Here is a 15955-nt window from a genome sequence, read left to right on the forward strand (position 1 = left end):
AGAGGCAGGAGGTGGGATGTAGAGCAGGGTATGCTCTCTGTGGAGCAAGGCACCAGACATCTGTTGGTGTACCCACCACTGTTCCCATGCACTCTCTCTCCAGATTTGGCCCCTTGAAGATCTGAGGATTTGAGCAGAGCCGTCTCACACGCCACAGGCAGAAGCCAGACTTGTAGCAGTTAGGTGAGGGAATGCAGATCCCCTGCTGGGACCCCAGGGTGCGCATGTGTGTGCCAGTCCCCGGGGAAACACACCACAGTCTGACAGAGAGAGTGGGGAGGCAGGCAGAGACACACCTGTAATGTTATTCAGCAGAAAGGATTTCCTCAGGGACCTTGTGGCCACAGACACTGCCAAAAGAGGTGAGGAGTGAGGAACTGTGTCCTGTTGCTGAACATCTCTGGCATCTCAGGAGCCGGTTTCTCTTCCTTCCCTGCCAACAAGTGGGATTGCAGGAGGTAACTCCAGCCTCACTCCCCTTCCTGGATGAAACCCCGACTGTTGCTGACGGCTTGGCCCAAGCTGGCTCTGGTGGGATAAGAGGAGTGGAGACCCCCTCACACAAGAGGTGTGATGGGAGGACTGGGTGAGTGTTGCTTGGCACTTCTAGAGGTGCTGCCTTGCGTGGAACTCACCCCACGGTCCTTTTTTCCTTCCTTGTGTCCTGTCCCTCCCTTCAGTCTCAGATATCTCCCTTAATTTGCCATTATTTTAAGGCCCTATGGGTGTTTCCTGGATGGGAGCCAGAGAACCTCAAACCTCTCAGCAGCAGACGAAGAGGGACACTTGGCTGTCTGGTTTTCCCCATAGGACGGGGTCTAGGGCAAGATAACCCTTACCACAAGTGCTTTGAGGCACATGGGTGTCAAAGCTATGGGTGTTTCTCCCAAAATGCGTGGCACTGCCCCTTCACAGGTGACCCTGGTGGATAGTGACCCACAGAGCTGGCCAGAACAGCAGGACGTGAAACGCTGTCCCGGTGACAACCTCTCAGGCCAGGGGTCAGCACCCATGGCGAGTTAGACAAGCAGGACTGGGTTGGACACCCTGCCCCTCTCCTCGGCCCTGTGCCGTGCGGGGGGGAAGCTGCCGGGGAGCATCCCTGCTCGCCCCGGGGCCGCCCGGGAGCGATCGGTGGGCACCGAGCTCCATCTAGGGGTCAGGGAGCGCCTGGCGAGCGCTCCGCTCGCCCCCCCGCCCAAGGCACAGGGTGGGGATGACCACGGGCAGCCGAGCCCCAGGCAAACCAGCGAATGGTTCAGACTGGGAGCACTGGGTGCTCAGGATAAAGGATAGCCAAGCCCAGCCCTGAGCGCGTCCTTGGAGACACAACCTGTCCCTGAATGGGACACACAGAGAGAATAATTTAGGTTGGAAAAGACCTTACAAATCATGGAGTCCACCAGTTAACCTAGCAATGCCTGGTCCACCGCTAAACCATGTCCCTAAGCACCACAGCTACATGCTTTTTTCTTGGATAAAGCCAGCCCTGAGAAATTCAAGGGATGGATTCCCCTCTATTTATTATTCCCCACTGTGATTAGAAAGAGAGACTTTCCATAGGATATCCCATGTGCTGATGCTTCATGTGCTGGGTAAGTTGCAGGATGTTTGGGTGCACTGGGCAGTGCCAGGATGGGGTGTGGGGTGTGTGCAGGGCCACTGCTTGGGGGTTGCAGCCACACCGAGAGCACAAAGCTGAGGCCCTCGACTCCCTGAGCTCCAGCAAGGCATGGAGAAAGGGGTCTGGCTCCATTCCTCTCCTGGCTACACACCCCTACCTGCTGGCTCATGGAGCACAGTAACTGGGGACAAGCAGCTGGGATTTTTAAGCACAGAGGGATGAGCTTTGATCAAAACACGTGGCTGCAACAACTCTCTAGGACAGCCAAGAGGCTGCTTGCATTCATCAAAACAAAAAATATAAACCCATGAAACGCTCAAGCAGATAAATAAGGAAGCAATGATTTTTGTCTTTGTGACAAACAAAGTCAATAAAGTTCAAGGAAACCACCTGTATTTTATTATCACATATTCATATGTTTAATGCTATTAAAACAAGAGTCTGAGGTGAGCTGCAGGAAATCAAAGCACTTAATGGTGCAGACACAAACCTTCTCTCCTCCCTCCCCAAAGGTGATTTGAACCAGTTTAAGCAAATGTCTTTGTCTCTTAAAATAATTATGTGATTTAGAGGCACTTTTCCCTGGCTCGCATCAAATGACTTTAATGGGGTCTGCTTGTGTGTGTCTGTGTGTGTCAGTTTAACAAGTTATTGCTTTTTAAAGCTGCATTTATAGCTCAGTATTCACCAGAAAAGTCATTCACTATGAGAAGGGATTATTTGTGTTCCACCATCACTTGGCATTTATTCCACAGAGCGTTTAGTAGTGAAATGGTGCCCAGAGGGCAGAGGCCAAAATGATCTAAAAAGGTATGTTGAAATTTGGGATAAACATTCTCTGGATGGTCTACCAACTGTGAACTTTCTCTTCTGTGCCCAATAGCTTTTGTCCTCTCTGGTCCAGTCTTGGCCGCTCTCTTGGCCTTCCTCAAGGTCAGGCTGATCTCTGTCCTCCTTGCCTGTGTCCTCCTCATGGCCCTGCCCCAAATGGGATTTCCCTAGGGCAGAGGAGAGCTGACAGCAGGGCCTGACAGATTGGGATGGAGATCTGAAGGTGGGTTTCACACTTGCCAACACTTGAGTGGCAGATGCCCTGGGTGAGTCCTTACAGGTGACCCTTCTCTCTTTGTCTGACAAAGACCAGCAAAGTGCCAGTGTTGGGGAGAAAAGGACTGTTTTGAGGGCTAGGTGAGCATGCAGGGGCAGAGCAAGAGCTAGACTCCATTTCCACCCCCTACTACAGCCATGGCTGGGCCAGACATTTGGGGTGATGCTGAGACTGCTTGCTAATGTACAAACTGGGAAGAAAGCTGGGAAGAGTGAGAAAGAGCTTGAGTGTGGTGGGAAAGAGGGAAGGTGAATGCACAGCAAACCTGCTGTAGTGTATTTTTTCCTGCAGTAAGGAGAAAGCATTAACACTGTGGGATAAAGCCCTGATAAAGCCCCTGCTTGGCACAGTCCTCAGTTCTGGTGGGGTTGCTGGGGAGCAGAGCACTGAGCCATGCTCCTTGGGGAAGACACTTGCTGAGTGAGGTGCTTCATTTATCCCTTGCCCTGGAGGCACTGGGAATCTCCTAAGCAACTGAGCTGTGCCACTGAAGCAGCTAATTTCTCCTCACAGGTGTATTTGGCTGCTTCAGGTAAGGGTAAAATGAAGTCTCATGTGAATTATCAGTGCAGTTGGAGGATAAAGGGGGACAGCGGCAGCTCAGCAGCAGCCAATCTTACTTCTTGCAAAGAAATATCAGCAGTACAGACAATGAGAGGTGCAAGAGAGAGGGCTTAGCAGTTAAAGAATCAGGCTGTTCATGCACAAAACAGGCTAAAGAGGTGGTCTGAGCAGGACATCTCCAGCCCCTCCTGCTGATACAAGGGAAGAGATGGGCACTACCAAGTGGGGAGCCAGGAGGATGGGTGAGATGATGCTGTCTGCAGGGTGCCTTTGTCTAGCCACATTGCACACCAGGCCATTGGATCATGGAGCTGAGCTGGCTCCAACAGCAGCAGCAGGACAACCTCCTCCACAGGATGCTGGTGCAAAGGCCACTGGCTCTCTGGTGCTCTGCAGCTCATGGGTGACACCTCATGTGCCTGCAAAAGGAGCCCAGGGAACACTACCCCTGCAGTAGGATCAAGTTGCTTCATCAAAGCAGGCAGCAACATTGAAAGGAAATGTTCAGGGCTGCAATCCAGAAAGTCTGGGTTCTTTATCTGTGCTTGGGCACTGGCTTTGGTTTGCCGGTCTTATCTTCCAGAACCACATGGCTTGGAGACGCGCTTTGCTAGGTCTGCCTAGCAAAGTAATCCAGAAACAGAGGAAGGAATATGAAATGCTCCAGTGACTCATGTGGGTGAGCGATTAATGTTTTGTGGCCACAACAGATCCTTCTAGCAATTCGTCTGACCTACTGGATCTCCCAGGCACAATATGTTGGACCCTTAGTTTGTGCTTCAGACTCCTCCTTCTTGATTTGTAGCAAATCTCCTAGAGGAAAATCAATATTTGGCTAAAGGGGCCCTGTGATGGACAACCTAGCCATCTATCCCATCCCTACAAGGCTTCTAGCATGTTAGAAGTTGCAACTTTAACCCCAAATTGCTTTGTGACAAATCCAGAATTCATTGAGCCTTTTGTGTCTTTTCAAGGTTAAAGCAGCAGCTTTCACTGGAAATAGGTTTCCTTACCATGTATCTTAAATCTTTTCTGGAGAAAGAAATCAGATCAATTCTCACATCCTTTGTGTCTGCAATAGCTGTGATTGCAAACATCTGCACTCTCTGTCCTGATATAAAGCCACCAAGAAGGGCTACTGCCTTCTGTTGACCTTTCATCTCTTTACAAAATCAGAGAAAACCACTCCAGTTCCTTGTAAATGGTCTCTCCTGCTCCTGGCCTGTTGCTTGCTCACCCAACACTGACGTCTTTGCCCTTAGGTGGTTATGAGGGAGCTGAATGTGTGTGTTTCCCAGGAGAGGATGAGACTTGGCTCCTTTGCATTAGTCTGTTCCTGGGGTTATTCGTTGACACTGGACTAACAAACTCAATTTTGGGGAGCCATGGGTCCAGGTCTGCAACAGTACAGTGATGGAAATGTAAGTATAATGGGCCCATTAAGGCATTTGTACTGGAATGGGCACCCCTGAGACACATTGCTGCAGGCTGGTTGCTGTAGGAAAGTGTGTTAGCAGACTGGGTCCACCCACTCCTTTTCCCTCCCTCATAATCCCATTCCTCAGGTGGTTGTTCACTCACATACTTCACAATTAAAGATTAATTCCTCAGTCTTCCCATCAAGGGACACAGATCTCAGTCACCCAGCCACCCCCTGTCACCTGCAGCAGGGGAGTGTGGGGCTGAGGGATGGGCCCTTCCCATGGAAGCTCTGACACCAAGGTGCAAATTATTAATTTTGCTGGTTTAAGGTGGGTTTTCTGAACCTGTCAGCCTGGTTTAGAGAACCCATCTGCATGGCCAGCTCAGCATGGACACAAGCACCTGAACATCTTGAAGCATCACAACAAATGGACAGGGCATGAAATCTGGCCTCAGTTTTTCTCTGGAGTTGGGCATTTGGTCATTTCCTCATTCCACTAAGGAGTTTGTTCTGAGGCCCTGATGGTATCGGCCTGAATGGGATAAGTGGCTACACAAGTCTGAGCCCCCTTTGCCCATCTCCTGGCCAGAGGGAGGGAATACTGTGGGATATACAGGTGGGGAAGCAACACTTGCACTACAGCAATCCCAAATCAGTTAAGCAATACCCAGATTTACAACAGAAAAAAGCCCTTGTCCCCATGCTACATGGTGGCCTGCAAACTGCTTGTCATGAGGATTTCCCAGGACAGTTCTGCTGCAGTTTTCCAGGAAATTGAGTGATGAGAGTCTGGTGGCAACAGCCAAGGTTCTCCCCATGCTCCAACCTGAGGAATGCCCCAGCAGGGAGGGTCTGACCCCGCCCTTGGAGTGCCAATCTTGTCCCCTTCCTTGCCCTGTTATAACATATCCTTTCAGCAAAGTGGTGAGGTATCTTAATTTTGCAGGCAGAAGCACTCAGGGATAAGGTAACTAATTTGGGAAATTATCCTGGCTGTCAATTCCCTGAGTGATTGGTGGGAGAGGCTTTGAAGCCTCACGCATGCTCCCTGCCATTCACTTGGGCTCGAATTACCCTTTTATTTTACTTCCTCCTTGTTCTCATTGCCACACCACTCAAACTAAAATTATTCGCCTACAACCACAAATGCAGGGATATATCACTGGGAGTGCTGTAGGGCTGTCGCCATATATAATTCTCTGAGCTCAATATTTATAGAGCTACACACGGCACAAATCATACCCAGAAAGCCCATCGAGCTGGAGAGCTAGGTATAAACTCCAGAAATATCGCAAGCCATCGCTCACAGGAGACTGCCCGGCAAACCCGCTGGCCGTACATCAAGCTGTAATGCCATCTGAGTCCGCACTTGGTGCTGGAGTGGATCAGAGGTCACTTCCAAGCTTTTCTTCCATAAATCCTGGGTGCTGGCTCTCAGCAAGGTTAGGGGCTGGGAGAACCCTGCTCTGAGCGCTCCTTCCTTCTGCTTGCTGCCGCTGACACTGAGCTGTCCCAGCACGCTGTGTGGGCATTTATCTTTGGGGTCTTGTCCTCCCTTCTGCCCCTCAGCTATAAGAACCAGAGATGAGAGGGAGGAGGGGGATGCTAGATCTTACAGCTCCACTGCACAAGCTACGGGAGCTGTCAGCTCCTCTGAAATGTCTTTCTGCTGGGCTTTGAGGGAGTCCGAGTCCCTGTTCTTCTCACCCCTGAGGGTCACATTTTTCCTCATCCCTCATCCTGTGCAGGGCTGTGAATTTTCTCCAATGCCCAGGTGGTTATGGGCACCCAGTAGCCTGCCTGACCACATAGCAAAGGCACAGTCATCAGTTCTAGAATAGCTCAGGTCCTTCTGTCGCTGCCTTCTCTCATCTTTTCTCCCTTTTCAAAGCTTCTCTCTGGCTTGGGTGGAGCTGATGCCTCACTGGGGATGGGGGAGTAGTTCCTGACCAGGGCAGGCCCTGATCCTGTTCGGGGCTTTTGTACTGCATTTAAAGTCAATCCAAAGAGCAAAGCACAGGTGACATGGGTGCTTTGCAGTTGCAGGCTAATCCTTCTCCAGCTCTTCCCACCCTGGCAGCTTCCACCCTCTTGTGCTGGTGATCCAAAGGGTACCATGACAGGTGGAGAAGATCCAGATGAGACCCAATGCAATGAGCAGGTGAAGCCTCTCTGAAGCAGGGCAGCAATGACGTGATGCTTTCTGGACAAGGAAGTGCTGGAGTTTTGCCTGAGAAATCACCAGCCAGACAATTACTTTTAGTTCTGAGCTGCGTATGATGGACTTGAGCTAACCAGTCTCTGGTTCTTCCCTTTCCCGCAGCAGCGTGGCAGACAGACTCTGACATTTAAGCAAAATAAAATCCAACCCTTAGCATTAAGTAAAACTCCCAGCGTGATGGGTTCGTGGCTTGAAGCAACATCTCAGCAGGGGCGTGTTAAAGCTGGTCTCCAGCGAGTGGAAGAATGAAGCTTTGCAAAACCCTGACGAGGCAAAGCTCCTAAAATAACAATTGAATTAAACTTAATTCATTTTCACTTAATATCCTTATAGTGCCTTTAGCAAATGAGGATGTTATTACTTTGAGGAGGAAAATGGGAAGGTGCAGCCTGGGTGGAACTCATGCCTCCTTACTGAAAGAATAAAACTTTAGTGGAAATAAAAAAAGCCACGGGAAGAAATGCAGAAAGTTCAGGTTCTCCATTTTGGATGAAACACCCCCAAACCTGTCGAGCTGCACGTTCTTCAAGATATGCCCCAGGCTCCAGAGTGTGCAAACTCACATTTTTTTTGCCAGATGCTGGAGGTTTGCTGGCTTTGCCAGGGTTACATACTTGGTCACATCCAGCATCTGTGGGCAGTTGGCCAGGTCCTTCCTTCTCTCCTTTTCTCTCACAGTTTTTGAGCTTTTCTGCATCATTTGAACCCCAAATGCCCCCCTTCTAGCCCTGTCCCTCACCAGCCCAGTCTGAAAAGAGTTTGAAGCACTGCTCTCACTTGTGTTTCCATGATGTATCAGTGTGAGCCTTTCCCTGGAGAAGGCTGAGTTAACCTCATGACTCTGACCCTGACTCAGTGGGGCAGGAAAGCACAAGCTCAGGGTGGCTCTGCCCCATGAGCCCTGGACACTCGCTATTCAGGACAACCTTTGTCCGCATGCCTTACTTCCAGCCATGTCTCCTGTTTGCTTGTGCCCACCTTTATTTCCACTGGGGATGGGATTTGGCAAGCCCCTCACTACCAAGATTGTCTTTCTCTGTTCGGGTTGCAGAACAGCATCCCAGAAAGGACATCCTGTATCTTGTCCCCTCAGACATCCTAGCAAAGGAGGAATATCTCATGATCCCACACTCCAGAGAGGGATGGTCAACCAAAGCAAGGAGCAAACGAACCCAAGGAGCCATCCCAACCTTGGCCTGAAAAATTCCTTGCTCTCAAACCTCAGGCTCTGCTAACCAGCAAAGGCTGCTCCGAAATGGCCATGCAGGCACTGAACTACACTTCCCAATAGGCCACAGAGCAAGGGCCTTCCTGGTATGGAAGAGGCTCCATTTGACTTGCTCATGCTCCCTAGGGTTGAGGACAGCTGGGGGATTTTAGGATTTCAGGGCTAGAGGCAGCCGTCTTTCATTGCTGCATAAGCAGCAGCAACAGCAGGCATTACAGCAAAATTAATTTCCACTCTGAATGCAGCTCTCCTGTGTCACTACTGCCTTTACAGTCTTCTTCCCAGAGCTCAAGAAAATAGCCCAGACAGGCTTTGCAAGGTCGCCTCACCCTCTGTCTTGTTCGGAGGCAGGCTCCACTCCAACTAAGCCTCTTATGACAGACTGTTTTGTCTCTCTTACTCACAGAAACCTTTCTCCACCTGCCCTGGTTAGGGCAGCAGCTTCTTAACTCTAAGAAAAATGAGAATAAACTTTTGAAAGACACAGCCTTTCAAAACTCTCTGTTCTTCCCATCAATTAGAACTGGATAATTTTAGGGTTATGCTAACAAAACTGAATGAGAAGGTCCCTGGGACAGTGAGCACCCATCCTTCATGGCTGCATCCCCTCTGCTGCCAACAGATGCTGCTGCTGCTCTCTCTTGCTGCCAGGCAGGAACAAGCAATATCCAGAGCCTATGTCTGCAGTAGGGACAAGATAACTTCACTGGGACATTTTCCAATAATATGAAAATTAGCACATACCCGTCATCTATTTCTCTGCACCCTCCTGCTGCTAGCAAGCCACACCTCTTGACCCCCACAGACTTTCAGAGCTCTCAACAAAATCCAGCTTTCCTTTCAAAAGCAAAGATTAATGGGAAAACAATTAGCAGTCATGGTGGAGTACTTCATCAAGATCAGATCATCAGGGTTTTGTTTTTTTAGAGTGTTGCAGATGAAGAAGAATATGAGATGAACTCCACCATCTCTGGGGCTGGCATGAGCTATTTGCTTTCTGTATCACTGGCTAAGAAATGGATTTTTTTTGAGCACTATTCCTTTGAAGGGAGATTCCTGCCTTGGTTGAGAGCCAAGGCCTGGAAAAAAATGAAGATCTGGGTAGGCATTTGCCAGAGCTTGTGAATGGACTCCTGTTCTCAGCATGTGCAAGACCCACACCCAGTACGAAACTGCGTGGAAAGTACCTGGTCCTGTCTTGGCAAGGTGAGCACTGGAGGGGCTGCGAGGGGCACAGAGCTCACATTGCATGTTGTGCCTCAGCAGGGCTCCTTCTGACCAAGTCCTGGGGGCTCTCAGGGACAGCCAAAGACACCCAGAGGGCATCACAAGCAGCCTCTGCCAGGACACTGAGCGCCTTTCAAGGAGCATCGCTGAGCTCTTGTGCCTTGCTTTGGGGACGCCAGCAAAGAGAGGAGCAAGGCTCAGCCTATGCTGTGCACGCAGGCTCCAGCTGTGTTTGCAGGTACTGGAATACCTGCCCTGTGTTTGCAGGTAGTGGAATACCTGCCTCGTTTCCCCCCAAAAAATTTCCTGTCCAAACCTTTTCTTTCCAGCCATGTCCCTGGAACATAATTCTCATCCTCCCTGCTGTAAAGGGGAGCCTGGGGAGGTACCAAAATCAAGGCTGCAACACAGCAGAAAGAGGGCAGGACTGGGAAGCATCCCCCCTGGAGTACTTACCATTCCTTCAACTTTCTTACCACCAAACCCATTGCAAAAGGGTTTTGAGTGGGAGACTTGTCACCACTCCAAAGTGAGGTGCTTCAAAGCCCAGCCCTGACTGTCTCACCCAGACATCCATTAAATGAAATAGGAGGTCCTGGCAGCAGAACCAAGATATCAGTGGATTATTATTTCTTCTCCCTTTGGGGTGATCTTGTCTGTGTCTTTACATCTTGCAGTGCTAATTATGCTTTTGCTTTCCCTTGAAGTGTTCATGGATCAAATAGGGCAGACTGCCTCTCCCCTTGGCCATAGTTTCTGCACCCTGGACTGGACAGGGCAGAAAGAATGAGGGCAGAAGTTGTTTTGCAACCTTGCTCATGGGTATTGCAGCTGATTCTTCCTACAGGGCAAAAAAAGAGCAAGGAAGAGAAATTAAAGCTATTAGTATCAAACAATTAAGGGCTGTGCTTGAATTAGGTGAAAAATAAATGTGACTATTTGGGAAAAACATTAGCATTTCATAAAATAATATCTTTTTAAGAAACGAGAAATAGAAGCTAATTACAGGCTGTGTGACATTGGCTTTATGTTGGTGCTTGTGCTGGTGGACTTGGAAGTTGCTTGAGTGCTCCAGTTCATTTTGGTGTGCAGGAAAGCACTGATGGATGAGGGGCATGCAGGAGTAGCAGCCAAGGATTTTGTTGCTTCATCATTGAATCATAACATAAGTCAGGTTGGAAGTGGCCTCAGGAAGACTCTGATCAAGCTCTCTCTCTGAGCAAGGCTCACTGCTGCTAGGGCAGGTTTCTCAGTTCAGTAAACCTTTGAATGTTGACATGGTTAGTGACTTCAAAGTTGGATCTCTGGTCTGGTATTTGACTATCCTTCATGTGGAAAGTTTCTTTCTCTTATAAGTAATCACAGTTTTCTTTGATGCAACTTGTCTGTCACTCCTCGTGTCCACTGGCCTTTCATCTTTGCCAGTACCCCAAGAAGAGTCTGGCTCCGTTTTCTCTAACACTTACACCAGACATCCCTGGCGTGGATGAGGGTGTCTGAGCAAAGGATGTGCAAGCACAGGACAGCGGGGGGAGCTGTCAGCATGAGCATAAAGGAACGTGACTTGTGATACTTCCTACTCTCAAGGCTTAACTACTTTCACAAACAAAAAAGAACAACAATAAAAAAACCCAAAAAAAAAAAAAAGCGTGCTGTGAATAATTTTATTTTCCTTCAAATTATTATTATTTTTCTGAAAATACTGGTGGGAAGTAAAAACCAGAGGCAGGGCTAATACCCAGAGGGTGATTGTTGCCCATGAAAGTGAGAGCAGAAAATAACCTGGGGACTGTCCACCAGCATATATGTAGTACTTCGTGATGTCAACTCTGCCAGCCTCAGAGCAGAGCGCTGAGGATCCCATGAGCAGTGAAGGGGGGATACTGTGTCAAGCAGCTGGCAGGCTTGGGACAGAACATATACAAGGGAGGGCTCATTCCAGGTGTGAAATCCTGTCAGTTGACAGGCAGTGACCCAGGGACTCTGCAACCCTCTTGATTCTGAGGGTGAAGCAGGAGGCAGGAGAGTTTCTGCTAGAGGTGACCCTGGCTGCAAAACAGCTGTATGCACACAGCAGGGAGTGCTCCAGAGATCAGTTGCCGACAGCAGCAGGATTTGAAACATCCAAGGACTGAATTTACTTGTCATGTCTGTAGTCACATTTTGGCTGAAATTCAACGAGACGTTTAGATTTGGGAGGACAGGGACTGAGGGGCATGCACGCCGTGCTCACAGGATCGACTAGGAAGAACTGCTTGCTTTTATGTCACCCCACTGTTTTTGAGATGCGTCAGGTCATGTCTAACCCTCTGCCTGGTTTTTACCTTCCATCTTCTCCCCAAGATCTGTGGCACCGGTGTCATTTGTTTTAAGTGGCAATCCTCTCCAAAATGACTATGAACCAGGGGATGGCTTTCACCCTTCAGACTGCATTACTGTGGTAGCATCCTGCTTCCTCCTGATATGGGTCGTGGGGTACAATACGCTTCTTCACATGGTGACATTAGTAGTGTCACAAGCCCTGGAAAATATGACTTGATTTGTCTGCGGGATGTGAAGTGGCTGCTCACCTCACAGAAAAAGGAACGCCACGGGGGGTTTTGCTCAAACCAAAAGAAGAAACCCTTCTTCTTTTCAGCTTTTAACTTTTAGAAGGGCTTTTCCCCTATTAAAAGCTGCTGGCAGGAGGCAGCACACCCTGCTCGGCCCCACACGGGGGTGCCGCCCGTGTTTTGGGGCCGGGTGGCGGCGCGGCCTGCAGAGGTCCCCCTCGCCTAAGCTTTGAGCGCCGGGCGGGAAAGCGGCTCGGGCGGGAAACGGGTCCCCCTCACACCCCTCGTCCCGGCTCCCTCCTCCGCCTCCCAGGGCAAAGCGGCATTGGGATGCCCACGGGTGTGTCGTAAGGATGTAGTGAGGTGAGCTTGGAGAAGCGATGGCCTCGAAGTGGGACGTCGGGAAGGCAGGACAAGCAACAGCCAGGGCTGTTACGCCGTAATTGAGGGCAGCCAGAATTGGGGGTCCGGCGGCTCATCCTGCCCTGCCGAGGAGGCGCCTGGTGCAGGACAGAGACACTTTGAATCTTGCCAGCAGTGGCCTACAGGCCTGACACCACCGAGGAGAGAGGCAATGGGACAGGGCAACCCATTCCTCCTTCCCAGCTGCTACTGGATCCAGTTTTTGCTCCAGTCTCTGTGACGGGTTTGGAGTGCTCGAGTTTGTGCCCATGTCAATACTGTGGCGGCTCCATCTTTGGCAGTGCATGGGAAGCAATGAGTGGCCCCAGCTGCATGAAAAGGTAATAATTACTGGAGACACACCAGAGGAAACAAAAGAGGGGTGTTTCTTCCTGTGCCCAGTGGCAGCTAAAAGCAGGCGTACTGCAACCAGCTGGAAGGGACCCCCACACCTGGCCAAGGCTGTACCCCTGCAGGGTACATGCTGTGTCCCCTGGCCTTGCTGCAAGGCCAGACCAGGCAAGGCAGGGTTGTGCAGGGTGCCACAGCTTTTCTGCTTATGGTCACAGGCCTCTCCTCACCCTCAGTGCATGGGCCATGGTAACCCTGCCCTGAGCAGGTGCTGGAGCGCTTGGGTTTGATGTTGAAGTTTAGGAATGGGGACAGTGCTGCTCATTCATATAATCTACTACTTTAAAATAATAATAATAATAATAATAATAATAGTAGTAGTAGTAGTATTAGTGGTGGTGGTAGGGGATGAGATGATCCATTCACCCATGTGGCAGTACCTACAATTTTTACTTTACTAGGGGCTAGGACACGAGCTACCACCACCCATAAACTCCTGTGTGTTTGCCAGCATTTACAGACAACTGGCTTCTCCACAGCCAGCAAGACTTGAGCTGACAGTCCCATCACTTTTCCACCAAATACCGTGTTCCTGCTCCCAAATAAAGGATTTTTTTTTTTTTTTTGAAAAGGAAAGGAGAATAGCAGCCAGCTACTAGAGTAAAGAGCAGAAAACTCTGTGAAAGGGTCCTCTGAGGGAGTTGGCACAGGCTCCGAGTTTCTGTGGTGACATGTTCTGTGGTCTCCTGTTCTCACTGCTGTGATCTCTGAGCAAGGTGTGAGTCCCTTCCAAGGGAAAAGTTATTTCCATAATAAATGGACTGGGGGGAGCTGAGAGGAATATTGGCTTTGTCAGGAAAGGACATATCAGAAGGGATACATTGGAATAATTCCAGCATCTTGGAAAACTCCAGTTTGGCTGTAATATTAATGTTTTTGAAGATAAGGAACATTTGTGCAATGAACTTGTGGTAGTTTAGTGTGGCCTTGGCATTGCTTTGGGCTATGAAACCATCATGGACCCTGTGCACTGAATGCCCTGAGCTCCCTGAATGTCCATGCTTGGCTGCCCTGAACGTTTTTCCAGCAGCGAGTTAGTGGGTCTGTGACAATAGAGAAGAGGGACTGGTGCTGGTGAGGGCGTGCCTGCTGGGGGTGGTGTGGAGGGGGCAGCTGGGTCCTTGGCAGGGGATGTGTTTGCAGATTGGGGCACCATTAAGAGCACTTCTAATCCTGGGGGTTGTGGCCCCGGTGAAGCGAGACCTCCTCTTTGCCATGTGCTGCTTGCTCCGTGTGCTCCCTTCCCAGGCGGGGCACCGGAGGGCACGTGGGGACTGCCCCGCAGCCGGGGCAAGTGTGAGCCCTGGGGGGCACAGCGGGAGGGGGCAGCCACACTCTCCTGCACCGGAGGAGGAGGGCACAAGGACTCCCCTGCTTTGCAGGCTGCTGTGACCGGCCGCACTCTCTCATCACGAGGTTTGCTCTGGGTTTAGGGGCAGGGGGAGGCGAGGGGTGCCGTGGAGCAGTAGCCCATCTCCCCAGAAGTCAGGACAACTCAGCATGGGGGGCTTTGCTGCGGCCTCAGAGGTTCCTGCATCCCTCTGAGGGACCTCCACCAAGTCGGGGGAAGTCCCCCCACCATCCATGGGCCCGCTGAACCTGGGAAGGGCCTGGGGGGCTCCGGGGGCTTTCCCAGCCGCCAGACTGCTCACGTGTGGAATCCTTGCTCCTTTCCTTGCCGTGAGCACTCGGTTGCCCCTGCCCCATTCATGTTTCTGCCTGCGAAGCCATCGCCGGGGCAGGGGGGACGGAGGCAGTGGGGGAGCACTGTCTTGTTCGGGAAATGGGAGACAGGGGTTGGGAAGGAGGGAGAAAGGCTTTTGCCAGAGGAAATCGATATCCCGTGAAAAGTAATTATTGAAGCATAAATTTATCATAAGGGTGATCACCAATAAAACATCTCTTGGCGACGTTTTAATTTAAAATCAAATTCGAAAAGGCCCCCCTCCCCCTTCAAAAAAAAATCCTTAACAAGCAGAAAAATAACTGCAGCCCTTGGAACACTTCATTATACGTTCAAAGAGAGCTCCATCATCTTCGCACCGACGCCGGGCTCTGCTCTTCTGATGGATCCAATGCAGCTGATTTATGGAAATGACTTGCAAATCCATAAATGTAGTTTGCAGTGACAGCCGTGCATATCACTAGTAATTCCTTTAAACTATGCAAAGAAAAATGATTCAGATCTGGTTGGACCCTGCCTTTTCCAAGGGTCGCCACTCCTGAGTCTTGATGTGTTTGTCTGTATTGGTTTCCCTCTTGATTTTTTTTTTTAAACTCTGTGATGGATGAGGCTGAGATCTTAACGCTGAAACCCGGGACCCCGAGACCGCCAGCGAGGGAAGGGTTAAGCCTGTGGGAAGGTGGTTTTGCCCTCTTTCCCCGCGGACACGCGTGGGTCGGACGCGACACACATTGCCGCACTCGGTGTCGTGTTCCCCTGGCTTTTCTCTGCGACCCCCCGGGTTTCAGCCCCGTGTTCCGAAAGCTTAATTGTGTTAATTAATTAGTCCTCCACGTGTGGTTGCTGGGTGACTCTGGGGCGGATGCAGAGAGATCGGGGAGGTGCAGCCCGGAGGGATGCGTGCCCATGCCTCAGTTTCCCCACCTTCAAGAAGGGCGTGACGGGGCAGCCGGCCCGGGCGATGCTGCTGCAGCCCCGCTGTGAGGATGGCCCTGAGTACCCCCTCCCTGGGGCTCTCGTCTCTCTCCTCTTTACAAAACCCAGCACACAGGGCTGGGCCCGCGCACGTCGGGCAAGCATGGAGCAAAATTAGCGGTTCTCGGAATTTCTTCATTGTTTTTCGCAGTTATCCCAGGAACCACCATACGCCCCTCCCCATCTGTATCCCCAAAGATCATCCTCCAGCAGTATCCCTGATAATGCATTTATTAGGTTTCATGATGCAATAACCACAAGCAGACAGAAAATGTAGCATAATTCCACATTATCATCCAATTTCCCTTCCTGGGTATTTAGTTCAACTCTTTAACACCAGCCACATAATTAGAATTTGGATTTCCATTAATTTTCCTTGGGCCTGCAACCATTTTAAGATCACAGTGGTAATTAACGTGATACATCACTAATTTCACCGAGCACAATCTAAGTAGGCGCTCCCCCTCCTTCTCGAGGGCAAGGCTGAGGGGGGTGGCAAGGGGGACGTCGGGGGTCGGGGCGGCCCGGGGCCCCTG

This window comes from Corvus hawaiiensis, chromosome 8, assembly GCF_020740725.1.
Source record: "Corvus hawaiiensis isolate bCorHaw1 chromosome 8, bCorHaw1.pri.cur, whole genome shotgun sequence".
Taxonomy (NCBI): Eukaryota; Metazoa; Chordata; class Aves; order Passeriformes; family Corvidae; genus Corvus; species Corvus hawaiiensis.